Here is a 21,344-nt window from a genome sequence, read left to right as displayed (position 1 = left end):
CAAGAAATAGCAACAACAGCAACAACAACAACAACAACAACAACAGACAAAAAGACAAAAAAGACAAAAAAAAAAGACCAAAGTCGCAGAAAATCGCTGAGCCCCTCCCACCCCTCAGTCCTCCCCCAACCCTCCTCTCCCTGGATCACAGCCGCGCATCCTCCACCCGCCCAGAGCCCCAACTACAGTGGAGCCTGGAAAAAGGGGTTTGTAACTTTCTAACTTGCGTGGAAGGAAAGGGGAAGAGGTGCTTGGGCTGGTTCAGGGCAGCATTTAAGGGGACTCTGGACGGAGAGAGTCTGTGACTTCTGAGGTCCCCTGGTGGCCATATCTGGACCCAGGACCCTCGTGTTGAGGTCAGTGCTGACCTCCGAGATGGCTTCCTCCGTTCATTCCACTGAGAGGCCCAAACCCCAGTGATTAAGTGAGAAAACCCTAGGAGCCACAATGCTCTCGAGGGCGAGCACGAGGGAGGATGTGGGAGGTTTTCCACCAACTGCTGCCAGCTTCCAGAACTTTCTGAGGCCACAGACACTGTGGGCGAGGGTCTGGGTGGTCAGTGACTAGTTACAGTGAAGAATTACAGACCACTGTCCCTGATGGGGGGGGGGGATTTCTTTCTTTAAGTCTTGTTCTAAGTGATGCTTCAGCTTTGACATTTAAATAATAGTTATTTCTAATACCAAGGAATGTATATTCCTAGCTATTTTGAAAAGAAATAGCTGTTTTTTGTTTGAAAAAAAAAAGGAACCACTGAATAGGAACACATAGGCCACACTTGCTTTGTTAGCTTCTCCGAGCCGAGCTGCTTGGGACAGAAAGTGGTAACCGAACGTTGCCTTGTTTGCAGCAGGCGACGTGCCTCGGAGAAAAGGTTCTTCCCAGGGCTGAGCTTGAGAGGCCAGCCCATGAGGTGGTGGACATGTCCCTGCTCTGCCAGCCCAAGTCCTCGCGCCTGCCCTGGGGGCTGAGGATCTGGTGGGGGACGGGCTCCCCTCGTGGGAACGCCGGTGTCCCACACGTGACTCTGGCGATGTGGTTTCTCCCCAACTGGCGACGGGCCAGGAAGCGCCGCAGTCCAGATCTCTGTCCCCAACCTGACATCCTGACATTCCTCTAGCTGAACCCCCGGGGAGCAGGGAGGGGGCACATCCTCTCGGGGTGAGTAGGGGGGCCCTGGGGCTCAGGAGGGGAGCGAGCACCGTCTCTCCTGTGCCGTCTTCCGTCCTCCTTAAACGTGAAGGCAAGCATCCCTGGAAGGAAAGGAGTTAATGACACCTTTACCCTCCCGACCTGGCTTTGGAAGGGTCTCCAAGCCGAAAGCATCCTTCAGGTGTCTCCTGACATTTCACAGGAACCAACTTTTTAGAGGGGCCCTGCGACCGGTGAACAGTGGAGCAGTTTGGGGGTGTCCACGGCCAGGGCTCTGATCTAAGCTCTGCTACGAACCAGGTTCTTCTCATCTGTAACATGGGACCATAACCCCACCTGAGAAAAAACGACACGTATCTTTTAAAAAGGCGATGCAGATCTTCAGGGAAGAGGTAGTGTGCACCCAGGTGCGGTGACGTGTGCAACGCCTTGCAGAAGCACAAGTGCCTCCTCAAGGACTTTCCTGCAAATCTGAGCATGACAACCATCCTTGTTCCCCTCGTATGGGTCCTAGACTGGGACCCTTAGCCTCACAATCAGAATCATTATATACAGAATTACCAAAAAAAAAAAAAAAAAAGATGTAGTGTTTCCCTTTGCCTTTTCATTGGCAAACGGCGCTTTGGTTAGCAGAAGGCCAAGGCGATTTTAATGGCCGGTTTTTATATCCGAAGGGGGAGGTTATTAGGAGAAGTCTCAATTCAGAAACTTCAAGAAGAAGTGGGAGGGTGTGGTGAGGGTGGAGGGGAGACTGCATTTCCTGTTTCCCTTTCAGATGGAGTTGGAAAACACTGCAGGAAAACCATGGAGACCCAGGAACAGAATTTCAAAATTTGTTCTCTGTGCGGCCCAGAGCCCAGCCCAAAAGGTGATGAGTAGAAGGGGTGGTTCTTTTTTTTTTTTTTTTTTTTTTTTTTTCAAGTTTGCAGGCGTCCAGCTCTGGGCTCCGAGGGCAAAGACAGCCTTCCGAGGTGACATCAGCCAGCAGTGGGGCCAGAAGCAACAGAACAAGAGTCTGGTTTTCATTTACAGTGTGGGGCAGGCCCGCCGTGGGGAGGGGGAGAGGAGGGGTCGGAGGAGGGAGGGGAGGAGCTGGAGGGCGCCCTGACTGTATCCCCGACTGGATCCGGTCCAGTGTGCAGCTCAGTCTCCACCAAAGGCCGCTCAGTTCTCCCGCGCGCCAGCCTCCTGCAAGGACCACGGGGGAGTTTTCCGCCTCCACCGGGGGTCCCCTCTCCTGCAGAAGGACAAGGAGACACAGCGAGTGGGGAAAGCATGCGTCAGATGTGCACATAACTGCAGCGCGGAGCCCGGGACGCTCGCTTCTCCAGGTTTGCTCAGGGTGAGTGCCCCTTCTCCGGTCCCCGTTTTGGGTCTCTGGGCCCAAGGGCGATGCCTGCATCCCCGCGAGCACGTCTCCGTGGCTCCCTTGTTCCCTCCTGTAGAGTCGGTTTTGGGGACAAGCTTCTGGTCGCTGGAAGATTCAGTGGATTTTCCTTTCTCCGTTGGTGCCCCGAGCTGGGTGGAGCAGGAGGCTGCCCGCGGGCATAGCTCAGTTGCCCACACGCTCCATCAGCCTCTGCTCTCCTGACTGTGCTGTTTCTCGGCTCAGGATTTATTTGACGTTGTCTCCTTCTTCTGAGGCTCAGCTGGAATCTGCTTTGTTCGCAGAAGTGTCTGCAAGGATTCCAGAGGCAGCTTGGGGAGACTCCGAGTTCTCCCAGGTCGGTGTGGCCGGCGGGGCCCCGCACGCGCCGTGGCTGGTGCAGCCTCTGCGGCCTCCAGGGGATTGGGGTAACTTGGGTGTCCAGGCACAGGGCCAGGTCGAGAGTTACTCAGCCATTGCCACCGGGGCTTCATCTTTTCAGGAATCTGGAGTTGCTGCTGGAGTCTCTGCCCTCTGGGGTTAATTAAAGAAGCTGCAGGGGTCAGAGGAGGAGAAAGAATTCGATTTTGGGCCGTGCGCCCAGAGGATAAGGCAGGGCTCCTGGAGCCACGGGCCGGCTGGGGTTGCCCAGATGTGGTGCGGGTGCCAAGCCCGGAGCCCGGGGCCTGCTCCCTGGTGGGAGGGTGGGGCTCTCTGGTCCTCTCACCCAGTATGGAAAGTGTTCCCTGGCCGTGGCCAGCCTGCTTTGGGGACCTGATTCAGGGGCGACCGTGGTAGAAAACTGATGAGGTCCGGCGCAAGGGTGGGGTTCCTGGCAGGGCTCAGAGGAGGACTGTGGGTGTAAACAGACATGGGCATTTCACGGCCAGCTCAAGGAGTGGAGGGGAAGGCCGGTCAGGACCCCACAAACAAACTGCTCTAAGCATTAGGGGCACAGGGGACTTGGCCCGCGCCAGCCAGCTTCTCGCTCTGCACACAGTTAATGGACATTCGTCAGGTTTGTTACTGCTGAGCCACAACGGGAGCTCCCTCTCCTAGGCTTTACTGTAAACATCTTCTATTTTATATTTAGGCCTATGACCAATTTGGAGTTAATCTTTGCATAAGTTGTGAGGTTTAGATCAAAATCTTTTTTTTTTTTTTTTTTCGGCACATGAACATCCAGTTGCTCCCACACTATTTCCTCTTCCGGTTTGGGGGCCAGAACCGTAGGGTCTTAGATCGGCAAGAACTCACATGGTTAGGTAGTCTGCAACTGGGATCCCCCAGCTTCCCCGGGGGACCCATTCTTAATACTTCAGAAGACTGCACTGAGGTGGCTGTAACATCAGGTAGTTTGTGTCCTTCCCCAAAGTGATATTGCAGACCAGGTGGCTGCTGGACGTTCCGGGACCTTCTGGGTTCTTGGCTGCCCTAAAGAGAAAGGAAGAGGCTCTTGGCTGGAAGCCACTGAGGTGTGGTTCCCTGGTCTCAAAGATGAAGGCTCAGGGGCTCTGAGATGCTCAATTCCTTGCCGAGGCCGCAGCATCAGCAGGCGGCTGGGACAGCAGGTGGCCCGGCCACGGAGGATCCTGAACTAATCTGCATCTAGACTTGGAAGGTGCTATTTGATTTGTCCACCCAGAAGATAACGTCCTCCTGTCACATTTTATCAAAAGTGATGGGAGGTTGGGCTGTGCTCCGTGGGGCTCTGCTGAGTAGCAGGGAGAGAAGTGCCGGCTAAGAGAGCTGGTCCCCAGGGATGGACAAAGGCTCTGTGACCAGAGAAGCTGAGCAGGTTCCCTCGTTCTGGGCACCTCTGGGGATGGGGGCTCAGAGAGGCGGCACTGGCTTGCTTTGTTCTTGTGCAGGCTTATTGCTGAGGATGAAGGCAGCGGGGTGGGGAAGTGAAGGCTTTTGTAGGAACTCAGGATATAGGAAAGGTTATGAGGTCTTGACATCTCCTTTGTTGAGGCAAGGGTTTTCCATTACCAAGAGGTTGGTTTTTTCCTTTCCCCACTCACGGTAGCGAGAAAACCTTTAAGAAGATACTGGGTGGCGAGGAGGACTTGGGAAAGAATCCCACAGCAGGGCGGAGGGTGTGGCCACCCCACCTTCCTGGGAGCTGGCTGCGGAAGCCTCCAGAACACTAGCCCTTGGCCCTGGGCTCTTCCAACACTTTGGGAGTGTGTGTGACCCACCCCACCGTGCTCGTGGTCCTTAAGTGGTAGGATATAGAGTGAATGTCCAAACGTGGGGTCTTCAAGGGTGTTTTTGACGTGAGATGAGCATCCTTCTGAAGAGGAATTGATTTTATTTCGGAGGCTCCCTTTATTTTCAAAGCGATTAGGATTCACTGCCTGTCATCCTCTCATCCTAAGCGCCTTCTGCGATTCTGTAGCTTAGAACCTAACACATCCCTGATGATTAAGTAGGAAGAAGCCCCTCTATTCAGCTGATATTTGCTGATGGGGTCACAGCTCAAATGAGGCTCTTGGGCCGACCTTAGTTTTGGCTTAGGAAGCCAGGATGCTGCTGTGTAAAGACAGCTTGAGAGCAGCGCCCCTTCCCTTTTGAAACGGAGAAGCGTTTTTTCCTGGAGGTTTACCTGTGCCCTTGCTCAGAGCGTTTAGACCACTGGTTAAAGCGCCGTCTTTACTGGTAGCCTTGGTCCTCACTCACTTTTATGTGAAATTCCGCATATGGGATTTAAAATCCACTGGCAGGTCATGAATTCTGCTGCCTGCGACTGTCTTACAGGCATGCTAATAACATTAGCCAAGAGTTTTATTTGAAAATTAGCTTTCGTGACTGTTCTTTTTGGAAGAACCTGAGGCTGTGTTATCTCTTGGAGGAGAATCCAGGGTGCGGTCCCACCTAAAAGGGGACTTTGTATCCAGGGCAGTCTTTCCACGGCCACCGACAGGGGCAAACTCCTCATGGTGTTTCAGCTGTGGAGAGCAGGCTGTAAAAACCACACCACTGCTGCATAAATAGCTGACGATTTGAGGAGTGACCTGGCATTAAAAAAAAAAAAAAAATCCTATGAGTAGTTCTTGCTAAGGAAACGAAAACTTAAAAAGGCTCAGGTTTTCAAACACGGAAGCTTTCGAAAGTTCCTGCCTCTTCTGAGCGCCCTGAGCCGGATAAGGAAAAGTTCTCTTCAAGCCGTATTTCCCGATGTGGGTTCTCTCTCCAAAGTAAAAATCTGGGCAGCAAAACCACCCTTTCAAGAAAAGACGCCGCTTGTCCCCTCTACACCCCAGACCCCTGATTTACAAAGAGTGGTTCTTTTAGAAGTTCATTAGATTAATTTTTAAAAACATAATTTTAGTGCCTTCTGCTCCGTCCCTGTGCTTTGGGAAGGAGATGAAATTTGAGTCAGCATCTCGGTCCTTTCTTGAAAGTGCAGTTTGGCGCTCTCTCCTCTAGAGGGCGATGCCTCTCTCTGAGCGCCAGACAAATCTCTGCCAGGTTGGGGCGTGGGTGGTGGTGGTGCTCCGGCTGGGGGTGGAAGTAGGGGGATGGGATTTCTGGGGCCTCAAGGATCTGTTGATAAACGTGTCAGCAGAGCTCGTGGGTCACTTTGGGGACCCACCTAGAGACTGTTGCAGTACATATTTCAAAAACGTCTGACTGTGATACCTGAAGCAGATGTAAGTTTAGAATTTTATTTTTTTCCTGGGTTCACCTCAATACCTCCATATGAAGGTATTGAGGTGAACTTAATACGAATCACTCTTCACTCTAAAATACCTTTCTGACAAGGGTGTTAAGCAAATGAGAACTTTGAAAGGAAACATTTGGCTGATATCTACTGAGAGAGAGAAAAAAAATTGACACGAAAGTGTGTCAGACCCAGAGCAAGCCTACCTATTCCGGCTGTGCTGAATCTGTGCAGGATTTTTGAATTTTAGAACCGGAGGGATGTGAAGATGAACTGATCCAGGGACTCCCAAACTTTTCATTACCTGCCCTTTGCTATTTTCTCCCAAGGGGCAACTTGTTTGAGCATATTAAAAAAAAAAGTTCCCACCAGGTATAATTTTGAATGTCCCATTTTTAAGTATTTGCTACTAAGAAATATATTGCTGACCCAGACTTATGATTATTGACCTCAGATATCCGCTATTAGGACCCCGAGTTACAGAATTCCAGCTCAGAGCAAAGAAACCAACCCTCTGCTTGGTCTGTGTGTCTCATAGTCCTTGAGGCTCAAGAAGCCCCGTTGTGCTCCATGGCATGGAACTTTGGGGTGGAGAGAGGGGACAAAAGTGACGAAGAGTTAGGCCCTGCCCTCTGGCTGGCAAATATATGATTTCTGTTTAGCTACTTGAAATACCCGCAAATTACTACCTTGGTGGCTTTGCACCGCACACCCCTGACGCTTGAGATGAGGAGATGCAAGCAGAGAGGTGAATTTCTGGGCGGCGGTCCCAGCACTGGAAGTAAAGCCAACCCAGCATTTCCTGGGTGCTCGTGCATGTACCGTGTCCTTACAGGTGGATGTTTGGGGCCAGGAAGATCAAGGGGGTTCATGTCTTTTATCGTTAATTTGGAGTTTCAGGTAAAGAAAGGCACTTTTTCACAGACCTGTCTTTTACAGCATAGCATATTTTATTTAGCAGAGAGTTAATTGATTTTAAAAAAATCTGGAAAGAAAAAGGAAAGCAGAAAAATAGGACAAATAAGAGAAGTTCTGCCAAACCCTCTCCCAAAGGCAGACTGTGAATTTTTTGCAAAGGAGAACTGGCTAGAGGAAGGTGCAGTGGGAACTGTTTCTGTCACATCCTCCTGGATGGTACCAGATTTGGTTTTCATGGACGCAGAGCCCTGAGAATTGGCCACTTGAAGGGAGCACTCCTGGGTCCGTTGCATTTCGACATTAAAATCTGAACAGCAGCTGGAGATGACTCAGGTCTCAGGAGAAGCCATTCCAGGAAACTGGTTTTTCTCTTCTGGAATCTTCATCAGTTGATTCAGCAGCTCTGTGCCAGCACCCAGCACGAGAGCCAGCTTGGCTGAGCCCACAGCCTACCCTGTGCCCCGGGGGGCTCGCTGTTTCTTGCAGGGGCTACAGGAAGCCCATCAGCGGTCTGAGCCTAGGGCAGCAGATGGAAGAAAGCAATCAGAGACCCGCTGCTGGGGAGTGCACCCGACAGTCAGCCTAATGTCAGGCATAAGATATGTGATGCTGGGAGGGATGAGCTGAGCATCCCTGACAGAGATAGGAACGGACCTGAGTTTTTCTAGGCTATCACCCTCAATCCAGTGTGGGTGATATTTAGCAGGTGCTTCAACTTAATTTTTAAAAAAAACTTTCTATTTTAAATAATTTTCTGTACAAGACTTGATTGTGAATCAGAAGAGAAAACAAAGATGTTGAATTGTTCCTTATGATGGGAAGGCATTTTAGCCACTTTGTTTGAATAGTTCTACAATGGAACACCATGATTTTGGGGAGGCCGGGAGCTCCAAGTCCATGGCCAGCAGGAGGGGAGGATAACGCCTGCCCGGGAGCGCACAGCGCTCTGTCGATGGACAGGAACGGAATGGGCGTTTGTGTGATTCCTTCTGAAGCATTTTCTAAGGCACTCTCTTCCTTAATGTTAAATCTGAAGTAATCTCTGCCTAATGTTTATAATTAGCAGGAAAAACGGGGAAATGCTTTGCCTGGCTGCCTTCTATTGAAGAGGGTAAAATGCTTTTTACATTTGCCTGTGGCGTCTAGCTTCTCCAACCACAGCAGATATGGAACTTTCTTCTTCATGTTTATTATCTAGGACTCTGGAAATATGTCCTTAAATAAATTTGCAAATATCTAGGCACTTAATCTGGAGGTTTTTTCAACTTGCTCTTGTGGGGAGAAGACTATAACCCCAGTCACATCCTCACGTGACCTCATTTGGGGAGGGGTCTGCTTGCCAGGTCCGAACCCTGCCTTTCTGTAATATTCTATCCTATGCATGGGACACTGAAAAGGCTTTTTTTTTTTTTACAAAATATACACTGAAAAAAATGGAAGTATAGTTGATTTACAATGTAGTGTTAGTTTCAGCTGTAGCGCAAAGCGATTCAATTGTACATATCCTTTCTCATATTCTTTTCCATTATAGGTTATTATAAGATGCTGAGCATAGTTTCCTGTGCTGTACAGTGGGTCCTAGTTGGTTGTCTGTTTTATGTATGGTAGTGTGTATATGCTAATCCCAAACTTCTGATTTCCCCTCCTTTCCCCTTTGGTAACCATGACTTTTTTTTCTGTGTTTTTACTGTAAATAGTTCATTTGTATCACTTTTTATATTCCATGTATAAGTGATGTCATATAATATTTGTCTTTGTTTGACTTAGTGTGACCATCTCTAGGCTCATCCCTAATGCTGCAAATGGTGTTATATCATTCTTTTTTATGACTGAGTAATACTCCATTGTGTATATGTACCACAACTTCTTTATTCATTCATCTGTCGATGGACACTCAAAGTCTACAAATAACAAATGCTGGAGAGGGTGCAGAGAAAAGGGAACCCCCCTGAACTGTTTGTGGGAATGTAAATTGGTGCAGCCACTATGGAGAACAGTATGGAGTTTCCTTAAAAAACTAAAGATATAGGCCAGGGAACTATATAGCTAATCACTTGTGATGGAACATGATGGAGGATAAAGTGAGAAAAAAGAATGTATATTAAAAAAACCCACTAAAGATAGAGTCACTATATGACCCAGCAATCCCAGGTCTGGGCACATATCTGGAAAAGATGAAAACTCTAATTTGAAGAGGTACTTGCTTCCCAGTGTTTGTAGCAGCAGTATTCACAATAGCCAAGACTTGGCCAGACGTTGTTTTACTGGACAGTACCAGAAAGAGCCACCTTGAGTCTACCACTCAGTGTCTAACAAGGACACCAGCAGGTGGCAGTGAGGCCAAGTCAACACAGGATCACAAGGGTTATAGTCTTGCTACCACAGGACACACTTTGAGAGGCTGGGGTCAAGTAGAGATTGTTCATGGATATGCATGATGGCTGATAGCTTCTCCTCTAGCACCATTTCACAGCATGGAAAGGGGAGACTCAAGATGTAAAATAACCAGCTTCAGAAGCATTTCTTTGGAGGGGCTTTCTTAGAGTTGTTCCCAATTGTTTGCTTATGAGGATTCCCCCCAAACTCTTTCAAATTGTTAAAGTCCACTCTCTTCCTTTCCTAACCGAGGACCTAATGAGTCCTCTCTTAGCTTCCTCTCCGGGGACGAGAATGGAGACATTTTCCCAGGACTCAGGCAAGAAAGGGAAGAAGGGCAAGAAAAAATGGAGTTAGGGCAGCTGGAAGACCCCCTGGGGTTTTCTGAAATGTGATTCCCATTTCCCAGCATGGCTGTCTCACTGCGGTTTTCCACTATTTCTGCAGCTCCCATGTAAAATGGGACCGTAAGGAGTTAGCAGAAGTTCTAGAACTTGATAAGAGGACCAGCCTGATTCTAAAAAGCTGTGCTTGGAGAAGACCAAATAAATGCCTTCAAAATGGGAGCTCTGGATGTATTTAAGCCTTTGTTTGAAAATGATTTCCTTGTGTGCATGTGTGTGTCTCTTTCTTAAAAAAGATTTCCAGACATGGAAAATGAAAAAACCCTTTGAGTAGACTTAATGAAAACGAATTTCACGGAATTGCAAAATAGCTTGGGAACGTCTTTGGACTCTGATGGAAACGGCTAGCAAGCTGAAGTGCCCTGCAGAGCAATCTTCATAATAAGAGGTGTCTTTTTAAGTTTCACCTCTTGGATAGTTACGAAAAGGAAAAAGGTACCTCAAATCCTTTTTAGAATGAAGCCTGGAAAAAAAAAGAATTTCTAATGCTATGTAGAAAGAGAGAATTTAATGACATTCTGTGATGGAGTCTGTTGCCTTCAGGAGATGGTATGACACAAAGCAACACAACACTCTACCCACCCAAGGGTCTCAAACAGCCAATTCTGATTTTTTTTCCTCCCTATCTGAAAGAAGAGCAGAAGACATATAGATTCTGTTGATGCAGAATCTGTGGTTGGTCACCACCAAAGAAGTCTATTTTTTCTCTAAAAGACATGCAGAGTTTCCTCGACATGAAGGCCAAATCCAGCACAGCCTCTTAGGGTTTCCTGGGGTTCTTCCTCTGGGCTTTGTAAACATAGGAGTCTGGGTTCTATTTGTGTGGTGGTGGGCAAAAAACCTTGGCTCACCTGGCTTCAGTTTCCCAGCTATAGAATGGGGCAAGACGCAGCCCCCGGGCTGTTGGAAGGAGGGCATGAAATCTCACCGATGAGACAGGGGCCCCGCTAATATTTCTCGTGCTCTCTTTTCTCTCTTTCTTGGGGGTGGGAGGGAGAGCTAAGGAGGGCAGTGAGGTAGGGGAGGCTGCCTTCTTGCCCCGTATGAAAATGGACAAGCTGGCTGATCCTCTGGGGAGATGATAATATGACATCTTTTAATAATCTAAATGAAAAAAAAATTCTTCAGGATTTGCTGCCAGGAACCTCAGTTTAAAAATCTGGAATGCCACGACATGCTAAACAATGGAATAGATTTAATTGCAAACAAAAACATGAACAGATATCCAACAGCTGGGCTAGGAATGCTTGAGCCACATGACTGGCTCCTGAGCACTATGGCAGGAAAAGTGTGTGGGGCTGAAATCATTTTTCCCACCTGGGAATTCAGCTCAACTGAACATGCGAGTTCATTAGTCATCAGCAAAGCCTGGATCACTCATCAGCCCGCGAATATCCTCTTCCGTCCTTTGCTTTCAGAGTTGGATGAGCTTTTCCCCTCTGCCCTCCCCTCCCCCCCCCTCCCCCCTCATTCCCTCTCCTCAATATCTGGATAGATTTGAGAAAAGACAAGTCCAGGGCACTGTATATTTTTTTCCTTGACTTTGTGTTCCAAGGGGAAGTGCTTCATTTAGGGGTCTACTCTTTCAAGGATTAAGGTCTTGGAAATAAAAATCTTTACATATAGTTTTCAACCAACTTCAAATTCATTTTCCTTAGAGAATAGTTGAAGTAAGTAATGGCTCAGAAGGACTTTACGACTTCATTCTGCCATAATTTAGATTTTATGGAGATCTTATCAAAGGCTAGACAGTTATTTTGGAATTTGTCAATAGAGACTCTACCCAAAGTGTAAGATATGAGAGAATTTGTGGATTCCAAGAAGTGGATCCTGTATAAGATATAGGGATGGTTAAAAAAAAAAAGAAAAGAAAAAACAAACCAAGCAAACAACAAGCAAACAAACAGCAAAAACTACTCAATGGATAATTCAATGGATACTTCACTTGTCAAGGTTGTCTATTGAGATGTCTTGAAGCTCTTCCCAAACCACACTCAGCGGTGGTTGAACTGCTCTCATCTCATGTATTGCTTTTTTTTTTTTTTCCTCACATGGATTACATGGTCTGATGCTTGGCAGTGAGACCCTATACTATTCTTTTGCCCTCATTCCTAAACAAAAATACTGCTTAAATCCTGCATCTTGTGCATGGATCGAACAATTGGACTGGACCTCCTGAAGGAGTTGCATCAAATCTTCTCCTTGAGCAGCCGTGCTTGAACTGTAGTGGGGGATTAGAACAGGTGCAGTTAGAATCACATGCGAATGTGGATCCTACCCCAGAGACCCCCACATACACAGATACAATGTTGCACACGTTTGTGGGAGGTTGACAGTTCCTTTGAAATCTGTGATGCCGCATTTTAAAATGTTCTTGACCAACTAGAGCATTATAAATGGTCATGGAAAGGACAGATGATCCTTCTGGATAGAATCCAGTAAAAATTTAAAATCTGGACAATTTCCCCATAAAGTAGTTTTCTAATAGGATACTTGTCACTGATTTAAAAAACTCAATGTTCAATTTTTAATGGAAAGGATCAAGAATAGCATTTATACTACCTTCTATAAACTACACATTGTTCTAAAGTGTCTCTCCTTGGAGTTCCCGTGTTGGCACATCAGGTTAAAGATATGGCATTGTCCACTGCAGCAGCTTGGGTCACTGCTGTGGCATGAGTTTGAGTCCTGGCCCAGGAACTTCCACATGCTATGGGTGCAGCTGAAAAAAAATTAAGTGCCTATCCTCCTCAATTAATGGAGAGTACACTAGAAAGTCACTGACATTGAATTTTTGCATTTGCTTTTTTATTTTTTTCCAAAAGGCAGACTCAGGAATAGGTCTGGCACAGTGTGGGGAAGAAAAGTATGGCTGAATGGAAAGGTTTGGAAGACCCCCAGGGCAGAGCACGGGCTTGAGGAAATTCTAGAGAGCAATGAGGGCAGTGCTGGGGCAATGGCTAAGGAAGCCATCTGCAGTGAAGAAAACAGACCAACCCGCCAAGCATGAGTTTCTCCATTGCAGTTGGCGATGGTCCTGAGTTCTGACCATGACCTGGCGACTCCCCTTCTATGTGGTATAGATTCATGTCTAGCCCACGTTGACTATTCTTTTTTTTAAGATATTTATTTTTTCTATTATAGTTGATTTACAGTGTTCTGTCAATTTCTGTTGTGCAGCAAAGTGACCCAGTCATACATATATATGTGCATTCTTTCTCTCACATTATCCTCCAACCTGCTCCACCACAAGTGATTAGATATAGTTCCCAGTGGGGTAGAGCAGGATCTCCTTGCTCATCCGTTCCAAATGCAACAGTTTCTATCTACCCACCCCAAACTCCAAGGCCATTCCACTCTGTCCCCCTCCCCCTCGGCAACCACAAGTCTGTTCTCCAAGTCCATGAGTTTTTTCCCTTTCTGTAGATAGGTTCATTTGTGCTGCCTATTAGATTTAGATATGTGATATCACGTGGAATTTGGCTTTCTCTTTCTGACTTACTTCACTTAGTATGAGAATCTCTGGTTCCATCCATGTTGCTGCAAGTGGCATTATTTTGTTCTTTATGGCTGAGTAGTATTCCACTGAGTATATATACCACATCTTATTAATCCATTCATCTCTTGATGGACATATAGGTTGTTTCCATGTCTTGGCTTTTGTGAATAGTGTTGCAGTAAACATAGGGGTGCATGTATCTTTTTTCAATGAAAGTTTGTCTGTATATATGTCCAGGAGTGGGATTGCTGGATCATGTGGTAGTTCTGGATTTACTTTTCTGAGGTACTGCCATACTGTTTTCCATAGTGTTTGTACCAATTTATATTTCTACCAGCAGTGTAGGAGGGCTCCCTTTTCTCCACACCCTCTCTAGCATTTGTTATTTGTTGACTTGTTAATGATGGTTATTCTGACAGGTGTGAGGTGGTACCTCACAGTAGTTTTGATCTGCATTTCTCTAACAGTTAGTGATGTTGAGCATTTTTTCGTGTGCCTGTTGGCCATCCATATATCTTCTTTGGAGAAATGTCCATTCAAGTTATTTGCCCATTTTTCAGTTGGGTTGTTGGTTTTTTTTTGCCATTGAGTTGTATAAGTTGTTTGCATATTTTAGAGATTAAGCCCTTGTCACTTGCATCATTTGAAACTATTTTCTCCCAAAAGGTTGACTTTTTGGTTTTTTTTTTTTTTTTTTTTTTTTTTTTGGTTTCCATTGCTGTTCAAGCCGAGAAGATTGGGCCGTGTTTTAGATGTCATCATTATCACTACTCACTGTCACTCCCTTAGAAAGAAGTCTGTTCTCTTGATGACTGGCCTTCTGGTCGTCATCAGAACATTTCCTTCTCACGGTTGACGCATTTCCAAGAGGACGTTGTGTCGATAGGTGGTTCTCTTTTAGCTGCTGGGCTTGTATCTCCAGACTCTTAGGATCTGACCCACAGAGTAAATGGTGAGGAACTCTCATCACAGGTGATACTTCTGGTTGACTTTGCTGGGAAATCCAAAGCAACAATGGGTCTTGTGATACATTCTCTTGTTTGCAGTTTTATCTTTTTCTATCCTACCAATTTTTGGCAGGCTGGCCTGGGCCCATTCTACGTCTTGCTGCTCCTCACAGCTGGGCCACAAGGTCTGGAACCCAGCTCCTCCCTCCGGGCCTGAACTCTGGCAGGAAAAACCAATAGATGGAGCTTCAGGCTTTCTATTGCGTCTGGCTCACCCATGTCCTCCAGTGGCAGCCTTGATAAGGGGCTTCCTCTCTGCTCTCCTTGGCCCTCTGTGCCATCTTGCCAAGTGGCCCATCTAGACACAGGTCCCCTGCCAAGTCCACGTTTCTAATTAGCCAGACAGGCTTTCCTCCGCTGTCGTGACTTGTGTTGCTCTGGATGGCAACACTGAGAGCCTTAGACCATCCTGGCTCTATTAGCAACGTGGTTGTCAACAGAATTCCTGCATCATACAATGAACAACAGTGAACACAATCACCAGGCCCAGGGGGCGCCTCTGGAAAGATGAAGGTCAAACTAGGAAGGTCGAACAGGTGCAAAAGCCTAGGACTTGGGGGAAGATGATTTCATAGCTGAGATGACACTAGTTGGGGCAAAAATAACTTTTGTACCAGGTCTCAATGTTTATATCAGATTCTTTTTCACTTTTATGAGGCTCAAGTCTTCTTCTCCAAACCTTAACATTTTGCTGCCAAATACTTCTTTTCTTCTTCCTTTCCAAATATCATTTAGAGGCAAGGACAAATGTTGTGCTATTTAATTATAGGGACACTCACACATATTTAGCTTTATTTTATTTTTCCTGTTTTATCTCTTAAAGACTATCCCATCTCAGACAAGAGCTGCCACTTTTATACCATTCCTGTAAAATCGATGGTTACATGTCAGGTGTTCAGAGTTACCCACACTTTTTTTTTTGTTTTTTTGTTTTTGCCATTTCTTGGGCCGCTCCCGCAGCATATGGAGGTTCCCAGGCTAGGGGTCGAATCAGAGCTGTAGCCACCAGCCTACGCCAGAGCCACAGCAATGCGAGATCTGAGCTGCGTCTGTAACCTACACCACAGCTCACGGCAACGCCAGATCCTTAACCCACTGAGCAAGGCCAGGGATCGAACCCGCCACCTCATGGGTCCTAGTCGGATTCGTTAACCACTGAGCCACGACGGGAAGAGTTACCCATACTTTTAAAAACCACTGGTGACATCTGTTGTCTTTTCTTTTTCATTGTAGTAAAACACACCTGACATAAAATTTACAATCTTAATCATTTTTAAGTGAACAGTGCAGGAGTGTTAGCTCTATATGCCTTGTTGGGTAACCAATCTCTGAAACATTTTCGTCTTGCAAAACTTAAACTCTGTGCTCATCGAGCAACTCCTTGTTGCACCCCACCCCCCGCCCAAACCCCCTACCTCTGGCAACCACCATTTTATTTTTTATTTCTAATAGTTTGACTTTCAGATACCTGATGTAAGTGGAATCTTGCAGTGTGTGTCTTTTTGTGACTTACTATGATGTCTTCAAGTTTTATCCATGTTGTACCATATTACAGGACATTCTTCTTTTGTTTAAGGCTGAGTAGTATTCCACTGTACGTATATGCTATATTTTCTTTATCCACTCATCCATTAATAGGTATTTATCTTGGCTATTATGAATAATGCTACATTAAACTTGGGTGTGTGTACATCTCTTCAAAATATTATTTTCAATTATTTTAGATCCATACCCAGAAGTAGGACTGCTAGGTTATATGGTAATTCTGCTTTTATTTATTTTTTTTTTTGAGGAATCTCCATAGTTTTCTATAGTGGCTGCAGCATTTTAAATTCACACCAACAGTGCATAGGGATTCCAATATTTCTACATCCTCATTAATACTTATCATCTACTTTTTTTATATAGTGGCCATCTTACTGGGTGTGAGGTAATATCTTATTGTAGTTTTGATGTATATTTCTCCTATGCTGTGTTTTTTCGTATGCTCATTGGCCTTTTGTATATCTTTGGAGAAATGTCTATTTAAGTCCTTTACCTAATTTTTTTTTTTTTGTCTTTTTGCTATTTCTTGGGCCACTCCCGCGGCATATGGAGGTTCCCAGGCTAAGGGTCCAATCGGAGCTGTAGCCACCAGCCTACGCCAGAGCCACAGCAACGCAGGATCCGAGCTGCGTCTGCAACCTACACCACAGCTCACGGCAACGCCGGATTGTTAACCCACTGAGCAAGGGCAGGGATCGAACCCGCAACCTCATGGTTCCTAGTCAGATTCGTTAACCACTGTGCCACGACGGGAACGCCCTTTACCTATTTTTAAATCAGATTTTGTTGTTGCTCTTGATAAGCAGTAGGAGTTTTTCCTGTATGCTGATATAAACCTCTTATCAGGTACATGGTTTGTAAATATTTTTTCATTCTGTAGGTTGCCTCTTCACTGTTTATTCTTTCCTTTGTTGTGTAAAAGTTAGGTTTTATATGAAACCATTTACTTTTATTGTCTGTGCTTTTGGTGTCAGATTGAAGAAATCATTACCAAATCCAGTGATATGCTCATTTCCTCCTATATTTTCTTCTAAAAGTTTTATTGTTTCAGGTCTTACATTGATATCTTTCATCCATTTTGAGTTAGTTTTTTGTAAGTGGTGTAAGTTAAGGATCCAGCTTTATTTATTTATTTATTTTGCATGGAGATATACAGTTTATCAAACACCATTTGTTGACAAAAATATTATTCTGTCCCCCATATATGACCTTGGCACCCTTATAGAAGATGATTTGACCATATACTTGAGGGTTTATTTCTGGGATCTTGATATGTCTGTCTTTATCCCAGTATGCTTAGTATTTGGATTACTGTAGCCTTGCAACATGACTTGAAATCAGGAAATGTGAGGTCTCCAGCTTTATTTTTCCTTTTTCAAGGTTGCTACAGCTCTTCCAGGTCCTTTGAAATTCCATATGAATTTTAGGATTTTTTTTCTGTTTCTTCCAAAAAAATGCTACTGTAACTTTCATTAAGATTGCATTGAATCTGTGGATTACTCTGGATTACACTGCCATTTAACCAATATTAAATTTTTTGATCCATGGACACAGGATGTCCTTCCATTTTTCTGCGTCATTCTTTCAGCAATGTTTCATAATTTTTAGTACACAGGTTTTTCACTTCCTTGGTTAAATTTATTCCTAAATATTTTGTTTTCAATGCTATGTGAAATGAGATTGTTTTCTTAATTTCCTTTTTGGATTGTTCACTGTTAGTGTATAGAAATGCAACTGATTTTTGTGTGTTGATTTTTGTAACCTGCAACTTGGCAGAATGTGTTTATAAGTTCTAAGAGTTTTTTTTTTTTGCGTGAAATCTTTAGTGTTTTCTAAGTATAAGATTATGTCATCTCCAAATAGAGACAATTTAACTTTTTCCTTTCTAACTTGGATGCCATTTATTGTCATTGCCTAATTTCTCTGGTTAGGAATTCCAATGCTGTGTTAAATAGACATGATGAGAGAGGCATCCTTGCCCTGTTCCTGATCTTAGAAGGGAAACCTTCCCTTTTTCACCATTCAGTATGATGTTAGCTGTGAGCTTTTCATATGTTAAAAGAGTGTCCTTTTATTCCTAGTTTGTTACCTTTTTTTTTTCCATCAGAGAAAGTTATGTTCTATAAAATGCTTTTCTGCATCAATTGATATGACCACTGAGATGGGTTTTTTCCAGTCCTACATTCTGTTAATGTGGCATATTACACTGATTGATTTTCATTTGTTGAACCATCCTTGCATTCTAGGAATAAAATCCCACTTGGTCATGTATAAGCCTTTTAATGTGTAATGAATCCAGTTGGTTAGCATTTTATTAAGAATTTTGCATCAGTATTCATCAGGAATATTGGTCTGAAGTTCCCTTGCAGTATTTTTGTTGGATTTTGATATTAGGGTAAAGCTAGCCATATAAAACAAGTTTGAAAGTGTTCCCTTTGCTTCAGTTTTTGGAAGCGTTTGAGAAAAATTGCTGTTCATTTTTCCTTAAATCTTTGTTAAGATTCTCCAATGAAGCCATCTGGTCCTGAAGTTTGCTTTGTTGGGAAGCTTTTGATTCCTAACTAGTTATAGGTTGATCATTACTTTTTCATGATTCAATCTTGGTAGGTCATATGTTTCTAAAAATTTATCCATGTCTTCTTGGTTATCCAGTTTGTTGGTATATTCCTGTCCTCACTTCTTCCAGGTTTCATGAGGTTCTGTCCATTTTCTCAACTTCATGACAGTGATGCTATTTTACAAACCACTTCCCATTCCTGCTCTGCTCTCGGTTCCCTTCCCTCTCTCAGGGAAGGGTCAAATCATTCCCAAGGCAAGGGGTTGAAAAGCAATTTAGAAGCATTGGACTTTTAGGATTATAACATGAAAAAAAAAATCTCCTGTGACAATTTGACCTATACCTGAAAACCAGAGAGAGAGAGAGCGTTTTGGTTTTTATCATACAGATGATGACTACGTTTTCATTGCCTGTTCACAAAGCCTCCTTCTCCATCTTCAAATCCTAACAATGAAATAGAAGGTATGACGGTAACCCAATTTCTCCAGATTAAATATATTTTGGTTTCTTAAACCAAAGAAGATTTCACACTTGACTGTAGTCTATACTACATAATTTTCAATATCAAATAGGACGTCTTGAAATTAAGTGCAATAAAAAAATAACCAGTCATTTTGATTAGCACCTAAAAGTTCATGTCGTTGATGGGGTTGATTCTGGGTCCTGCCAGAGCCTCTTTGGAGAGACTTGGGTCATCTCCACATTCCATCCCTTCACGTGGTCACTGGGAGGTGGGGACCTCCTTCGTCAAGGGAACGGGATCCCCACTTGCATTTAATGGGGTCCAAGGTTATGGATATCCACTGAGTTGAGTTGAGTAGAGACCTGGCAGGTGGAGTGCCCTTTAGCAACTACTTTAGAGCATAAAGGACTTAGCAAAATCAGACATAGGAATACACAGCCCCTGTTTCTAAAATATGCAACTTGATTTATTTGTTGTAAGTAACTACTTTTGAAGAAAGATGTCTAAACATGTTCCCCTAAACATGTTTGGTGAATTCTGGATTGAATAAAGCACATCAGGTTTCTTTACTCCTCAGAGCTGTTATGGTATTTTGTAACTGTTCCAGAAGGGGCTTGCTATTCAGTGCTTCCCAAACTCCTCTTCCTCCTGGAAGGTTGCATGGAATGAGCATTCCCTGGAATTCACTTTAGGAAATGCTGGCAAAACCAACCTTGGAAGAAAAGGGTAGTTAGAATTCGCTTACTCTCCATTCTGGTTTGGGCACTTAGAAAACAGCCTGCTACACAATCCTCACAAAACCTGGCAAGAGAGGTATTATTGTTCATACATTATAGATAAGGAAACAGGGGTTTTGGAGCGATAAAAGGACCTGCCCAAGGCACGATGTGGGAGATGCATGACCCAGGTTTATCTGACTCCAAGTGCCTTGGTTTTCTTCAGTATTACTGACTCCTTATTTGATTCCCAAAACTCCAGATCCAGGCTATTGAACTTAGTTGACAAGTTGTCATGGATTATAAGAAAATACTGTCCTTCTTATCCTCTCTTCTTACTAACCTTTGGAGGGATGTGTGTCATTTCAGCATCAAGGTGTCCCTTAACAGCTGTATCACATGGACCAATTATTCTCTGAGCTCCAATTTCTTCTTCATAAACATGGGTATGAGAATCTATCTAGAAGGATAATGTGAAGATAAAAGATAAATTCTGAAAAAGCAGTGCTTGGAGCATAGTAGGTGCTGAGTAACTTTTGATTACATGACATCAAAAATAGTGGTGTGATAACAGTCAAACCTGCTTGTGTTGCCAGCATCCCATCTCTCTAATGCTGTTACCCAACTTCTGACCAGAAAACCCCTGACAGGTCTGGGTTACAGTAGCAGAATCATTGATACGCAGGCACAGCTGCAGCCAGGACCGGCCCCGGTATCTGTGGACTCTATGCAAAATGAAAATGAAGAGTCCTTGTCCAAAAGTTATGCAGAATTTCAAGACAGCAAGGACCAATCATTAAACCAAGCCTGGGTTCCTGGGAGACTGCACTGGTCATACATTCATAACCTGGAAAAGAGTCAAGGGAAACCAGAGCCTTGGATCAGGGGGAAGAGAAGAGACTGATCCAAGACCGATGTCCTGCAAAAGGACCCAAGCCTGGATGGAGATGTCTCAGGCTGGTTCTTTGGAGGGTCATAAGGAAGAGCCTAGATGCCCTAGCTGGTCTCATTGGATAAGGGATTGGAGGGTGAAGAGACTGATGTGGAAAGTTTGGTGCAGGTGTAGATGCTTTCAGGTTCGGGGTGGGGAGAAGGTGTGTTTGTAGGGCCAAGGGATCTGACACAGGCTGCTGAGCCCATCTAGTGAGCTGGGCTGGCTGGAAGTCACATTTGCACCTCTACTTGCACGGGAGACCTCACTGCAAGGCAGCCAGCCCGCAGGACTGGGTTCCGCCTTGCTAATTCAATATCCCTGGGCGTGCTCCATTCTGAGATTGGAGTTGGGCCCTCGGCAAGTTATTCTTGGAGGAAAAGCGCTAAATATTAATAGAGAATAAAGCAAGACACGAAGCGGTCCCAGCTGCTGTGGTTGTGTCTGCGCACGCTGTGATCTGGACCCAGCCCGTTCTCTCCACGAACTGAAGCTTTCCTGTGAGATTCCTTCAGATGCAATCATCAGAGTTAAGCTGGGCACCGCCTTTGTGGCTCCGAGCGCCTTTCCTCTTGACACTTTCTCATTCTGCCATGTGTTTAGTGGTGTGCTATTGTTGCTTGCCTCCATTTGAGAGGGAAGAAGGTGGAATTGCAGTTTTTATCTATGGCCAAAGTCGTACCAGCACCAGATTCAAAGACTCTCACATATATGTTTAGTCAAGATTAGCTTTCATAAAAGGG

At 44.9% G+C, this 21,344-nt stretch overlaps 1 protein-coding gene across 13 annotated transcripts in view; it reads left to right on the top strand.

Moving 5' to 3' along the window:
- The first annotated feature begins 2,285 nt into the window (after positions 1-2,285).
- COL6A3 (collagen type VI alpha 3 chain) overlaps positions 2,286-21,344 on the top strand; it is a 91,927-nt gene continuing 72,868 nt past the window's right edge. For 11 of the 13 annotated variants that reach the window (XR_014829630.1, XR_014829629.1, XR_014829628.1 and 8 more), the window contains exon 1: positions 2,291-2,494. The gene's annotated coding sequence lies outside the window, so the exon portion shown is untranslated. Of the gene's footprint in view, positions 2,495-21,344 lie in introns of all 13 variants that reach the window. The other 2 variants (XM_084999578.1, XM_084999571.1) reach the window with 2 other exon arrangements.

Source organism: Sus scrofa, chromosome 15, assembly GCF_054392235.1.
Source record: "Sus scrofa isolate SSC_HxYL_T2T_F1_AM1 chromosome 15, Sscrofa_HxYL_maternal_Yorkshire_Landrace_v2.0, whole genome shotgun sequence".
NCBI lineage: Eukaryota > Metazoa > Chordata > Mammalia > Artiodactyla > Suidae > Sus > Sus scrofa.
The sequence above is the reverse complement of the archived record's forward strand: the minus strand, read 5'-3'. Positions and strand labels throughout refer to the sequence as shown.